The sequence below is a fragment of the Lissotriton vulgaris genome, chromosome 7 (assembly GCF_964263255.1).
Source record: "Lissotriton vulgaris chromosome 7, aLisVul1.2, whole genome shotgun sequence".
NCBI classification, from domain to species: domain Eukaryota; kingdom Metazoa; phylum Chordata; class Amphibia; order Caudata; family Salamandridae; genus Lissotriton; species Lissotriton vulgaris.
Genome location: NC_141695.1, coordinates 1,738,780,391 through 1,738,786,390, shown reverse-complemented (window position 1 = coordinate 1,738,786,390; position 6,000 = coordinate 1,738,780,391). Strand labels below are relative to the sequence as shown.

General features: G+C 46.3%; 1 long non-coding RNA gene across 1 annotated transcript in view; it reads left to right on the top strand.

Annotated features, from left to right (window-relative positions):
* The first annotated feature begins 3,479 nt into the window (after window positions 1-3,479).
* LOC147706529 (uncharacterized) overlaps window positions 3,480-6,000 on the top strand; it is a 137,676-nt gene continuing 135,155 nt past the window's right edge. The window contains exon 1 of the long non-coding RNA XR_015297663.1: window positions 3,480-3,561. This is a non-coding gene — a long non-coding RNA (uncharacterized LOC147706529). The remainder of the gene's footprint in view (window positions 3,562-6,000) is intronic.

Genomic DNA, 6,000 nt, shown 5'->3' with positions numbered 1-6,000 from the left:
GGGAGCGGTTATAGCGCTCCACTAGGCCATCTGTCTGCGGATGGTATGCGGAAGTCCTGATTTGGTGCACGTCCAGGCACTTGCATACCTCCTTCATCAGCCGGGAGACGAATGGGGTCCCTTGATCTGTCAGTAGTTCCTTCGGGAACCCCACACGACTAAACAGCTCGATCATTCTGTCCGCTACTTGCTTCGTGGTGGTAGCCGTGAGGGGGAAGGCCTCAGGGAACCGAGTGGCGTAATCCACCAACACCAGCACATACTGGTGTCCTTTTCGGGTTTTGGGCAACGGACCTATGATGTCCATACCGACTCTTTCAAACGGTTTTCCAATAATGGGGAGCGGCTGGAGAGGCACCGCTGGAGGTCTTGTCATGTTCATGGTTTGGCATATACTGCATTCCTGGCAATAACGCTGGGCGTCCTTATATATACCGGGCCAGTAAAAAAACCGTAATATGAGTTGGGTGGTCTTTTCGCTCCCGGTGTGCCCAGCCACTAGATGGGTGTGGGCGAAAAATAGAATCTGTTCTCGGTATGAGACAGGCACCAGTAGCTGTTCTGGTTCGCCTTCCTTAGCCTGACGGTACAGTAGCTCCTTGGAAATGAGAAATCGGGGGTATCTGGGGTGAGGGTCGTCCATCTCCCTGTGGGCCTGCTCCCACGCGTTTAAGAGGGTAGTGTCGTTTATCTGGGCGAATTTGAAGCTCCGGTCCATGACCCAGGGTTCAGGAGTGAGAAGGGCCGGTTTTGGAGATTGAGAGCTGTTTTCCCCTGTTCCCAAACTCTGCCTGAACCAGTGAAGGAATCGCGGATTGTCAGTGCCTATTATCAACGGCTCTGGGAGGGTATTGAGGACACCTACCCTTACTAGCTGCTGGGGGCCTCCTTTGGGGGCTATGGGTATTTGAGCAAGGGGGTAGGTCCGAACATCCCCGTGTACACATCTTATGGCCACGGTTTGAGGACCGAGGTATTGTGACCTGAGAACATGAGGGGCCTGGATAACCGACTGCCTGCACCCTGAGTCTAGTAGAGCCTGAATGACCACTCCGTTCACCTGTACACTCACCCGATACGTGCTCCCCATCTCGGCGGAGTAAAGCACTGTCCTGGGCAGGTATCCCACCTCCATCGGTTCCTCTTGGGATTTCTTGGTGGGGCAAAACCTGGCGATGTGGCCCCAGTTCCCACAATCAAAGCATTGAGGTCCAGAGCTGGATGGAACCTCAGGCTTCCAGCTACGTGGTTTCGGAGGTTCGATGGTCCGCGGGACGGGGCGCCTCTCTTGTTTCATGGGCGGCTTCGGGTGGCGCTCATGTTCCCACCCCGAGGAGCGGGGTTGTGCTCTAGAGAATGTGGTGGCCATCTCCACGGCTTTGGCTGTTGTCAGGTTGTGATGTTGGCGGAGCCAACGTTGCGTCGCATAGGGAAGGGCTTCTAGGAATTGTTCGAGATATATATGGTCCATTATCTCGGTCTTAGTGCTGGTGTTAGGGGTCAGCCATTTATCGGCGGCCATTTTCAGCCTCACGAAGAGGGTTTTAGGGGTCTCTCCGGGGGTGCCCCTTTCCTTCCGAAACCTTATTCTGTAGGCCTCGGTGTCCAGCCCTAGGTGATCGAGAATGATTTTCTTTATATCTTGGTAGGAAGTATCCCCATTTGGGTTAGCGACCTGGTAGGCGGCTTGCGCCTCCCCAGATAAGAGGGGCGCCAAGAAGAAGGGCCACTTGCTGATGGGCCACCCACAGGCCCTGGCGGCCCTTTCAAAATTCAGCAAGAACGCATCAGGGTCGTCTCCGGCATGGTATTTCTGCAGGGCCACTGCAGAGGAGCCGTGGGGGATAGTTCCTTCTCCTCTAGATCCCCCTGTTGCGACGGGATCCACCCAGGGTTGTTGAGTTTCCTCTCTGGCTGCGAGGGCTTTCTTTAGGATCTCCCGGTCAGCCTGGGCCGAGGTCAACTGCTGTTCCGCCACCCAGCCAAGCTTCTCTTGTCCTTTAACGAGCTCTTGCAGAATGGTTTCCATCTCAGTATCGAGATTTAAGCTGCCCGCATTCTCCACCACTGTTACAATTGGTGCGGGTTGCGGCGCAGAAGTTAGGGGCAATAGGCGAGCTCGTGGCAACTGAGGTTTTATTGATGCAAACAGTTGATCTGTACAGCTTTTACGGTTAGGGTATTTCCTCGGTGACCGGCTTCTACTCTGTCGACGGTGGATGACCTTTTCCTTCTTCCGGGTCACGTCCGGTCTTCGGGGTGGGGTCTCTTCTGCTTCGGAGTCCGTCCCGACTGTTGGAGTAGCTCTCCAGCGATCACCCAGCGAGAGAAAAGGAAAAGAAAAGTGTCAGGGGTATGTTCCAAATAACAAGCGGTGCAGGGGAGGGGAAGTGAGGGGACTCCCGGTGCTCCAGTTAACAAGTGAACGGCGTTTTTAAGGGTGCCTGAAGGATACCGTGATATCTAAACGTCCCGTGGTGTTGTACCTAGCGTACGCTGACCTCCTAACCAGCCCCTTAAACGGTCACGTACCTGGAGAAGCCACGCACCTCCCCTGGGTGAGTGGCTGGGCGGCTCGTGGGAACGGTGGCCTCCTGGCTTTCCTCCGTCCGGGGCAGGCGCCGACTCTGCTCGCGTTTCCACTCCTGTCGTCCGACTCCCTTCTTTCTCTCCAGCTGACCGGCTCTCGATGTCTCCAGTGGCGTCTCCCGCTCTCTCCTCCCGAGCTCCAATCCTCCGATCTGTACCTTCCTCCTCTCTTGTCTCCGTCCTCCGCACGCTCTCTCCTTCCGTCCTCCAGGTGAACAAGCACACCTGAGACTCGTCTGGTTCTCCTTTTGTGGAGCAGGGCTGGTATGTCGGCTCCTCCCACTCGGCGTGTTCTTCAGAGTTAAAGGGCCATTCCATGGCGTTCGACTCCGTCCCGCTCGCCACCGGGTCCTGTGATTGAGACAGAGAGAGGGGAGGGGAGGGGAGGGAACAAGAGTTAAGTCGGACCTCCCCTCGGTCGTCCCCGGTGCGCGAGGTAGACCAGCACCGGGAGGCTCTGAGTCCTGCATGCCCTGCACCCTTTTGTACACCCCGTTACAGTGAGATTAATTCAAGCATTTCATCCATCACTTTTTGTTTACCTTAGCATCACTACACATGCCATAAGATTTCATGAAATGGTAATAAATCCTGGAGTTAGAGCAACTACATTTCTACTGTAGTTAATTAGTACTCCAAAAAAGCATTCATAAATCGCTGTAGTTACTCTAAGAATGGCTTCTGGTTTATCCACTGGCAAGAAACATTGATAAAATATGTGGATACATGTGACAATGACAATTTTGAAGAATATGAGATGATATTGTTGATATGATTAGGAAGACTACCAAAATCCATTTAACATCGAAATCATATTTGACTCTTAACTTTCAGACAACAACATTTTGCAAATACATAAGGTTTTCCATCAATATTATTTTAAACCTGTAAGACTTAACAAGATTGATTGAACCTGAACAGAAATCCTACACAGCTGATAGCGAGAAGCAGATGACATACCACGTTTTCAAGGTACACTAAATGAAATTACCAATATGTTTTTCTTTTTTCAGATTGTATTATCTCCTTCTAAAGTGAATTCCATATTTGTCTTGTTCTTGTACTTTTTTAAATAATATAATATCTAACTGAATGACACACTTTTCTTATTCCAGAAGTATGTATGACACAATGGCCCCTATTATGCTTTCAGTCAGAGTTGCTTCCGACTAACATCGTCTTGGTATGGAAACCAACCGACCGAAGGTTGGCGGTTCCGAACACCGTATTTTGGTGCAACTGCACCTGCTGCAGCCAAAAACTCCCATTTCTCTAAGGAAGCTTGTGCGGTGGGCAGAAACCTGCAGGGGTTTACAGGGGGGGGGGGCACCATGATGCCCCTCTGCCCCTAGCCGGAGGCTGCAGGTAGAAGGGGGCCCTGACATGGAAAGCCTGTCAGAAACCAATATCATAATCTTGACTGCAGAAATGCCGTCCGCACTGGATTTTGGCGGGTTTCCCTCTGGCAGATGGGCTCCATGAGCCCGTCAGAAGCCAGCTGGAATGAGTGAATATGGCGGTCAGAAGTCAAACCAAGGATCTCCGACCGACATCCTAATGAGGGCCAATGTTGTGGGTTTACTATCGGCTAGCCAAAATATTATCTTAATCATATTGACTACTGACATATTATTAAGTATATGTAGGAATATATATTTTCTACTACTCAGTCCAAATCTCTTACCATGAAGATATGTTGGTAGTTGATACCTTGGGCTTAATATTTTGGCATGTTTTTTTTAAAATGGCAATCTTGTGCCATAACACTGAGTTTTGCAATTTCACTTTATTTTTATTCCTTGAGATGTGTTTGTATTAATAACAAAGGAAACAGAAAAAAATCAATGATATTTGACAAAATTTAGGTTCATGGCCCTTGCCATTTGCCCCTCAAAAGCGCATGTTTTTCTAGTTTCAAATCATGTACTCACGAAAGAGACAATTATTAACGGACTATAAATTTGTAAAACCCTTTGACCCTTCTACAACTAGCTTAAGAAAACTTTCATCAATACTTTAATTAAGCATAATTATATTTGCCATATCAAACTGGGGGGAAAAATTATTAAAGATTTACAGAGTGCTTAAAATGTAGATGTATGGGCCTCCTGCTAATAAATTCTGAAGGCATGATAGAGAGCAAAAAGAGAGGGGTGAAAAAGTTTTAATCAGTCAGAATCATTTGTAATTACTCTAGGGGCATTCCAGTCCATCAATTTTAGCCTGACTCCGCCACAGTAAACAGGATCACCCATATGAAAAGAGGGGAAGGGACACCACATATAGGGTTGCCGTTGTATAGATGAGTGACCCTGAACTAAAGCGGTAGTGACCTGCAACTGAAATCGAAATAAAAATTCACTAAATGAGGGGAACCCCTTGAAATATAAAAGGGAACGTACCTTGAACCTTGCAGTTAAATGTGGAAAAAACATTCAGCTGAAGGTATGACTAATTTTTAATCAAAGGGGAAGACAAACTGAACTGAAGAAAAGAGTGTCCTTAAATCAAAAATGAAGATTCACTGAACTAAAGGGAAAGACAGACCTGTGATTAAACTTGAAGATGTCCTAAAAATTTCAAAAAAGTATAGAATTAATATGAATGAGTGTAATGATTTCTTTAAACATAAGTTACATTTATTCAGAAAATAAAAACCTGTGATTAAAATATTTTTTCACAGCATCATATTTATTTTGTATTGTGTATATATATTGTGTGTATATATATATATTGTGTGTGTGTATATATATATATATATATATATATATATATATATATATATATATATATATATATATATGTATACATATATACACACATGTGTGTTTTAACATTACATTACATTGATATATGTTCTTCAAAGTTGAAAGAATTCATTCATTTTAACAGTATTTACTATGGGGTTCTATTTTAAAAACTCTGCCACCATTATTGTCCATTGAAGGGTGTTGCAGTACCAGTGGCTGGACATGAGTGATGCTGAATGTACTCCAGGTGTGAGCTTCAGTATATTTACTACTTTGATGGGTCTCGTTTGGATGCACTAACTAAACCTCCCATTTAGTAGTAAGCATTTCCTTTTTCCCTGGCACTGGCTCTCACTGTCCCTTTCATATTTAATACCAAATAGTAATCTTATGTGTGGGTGAATCTCCCCATATAAAAGACAGGAGTGGAGGAGATGGAGATATACACTTGTAGGTTTGTAAATTGTATTTTGTAGTACTTAGTACCACTGTAGTACTACTGTACGTACTACAAAATGAAGATTCTGAATTGGGCTCAATGTGTTCCTAACCCACCATGAACTAAGTAAAGTGTTGGTGGGAGAGCAAAACTGGTATATAAAACTTCAAGTCCTCTAAGTCCAAAGACATAATTTAGTCAACTGGATCCTGGCTAGCTATG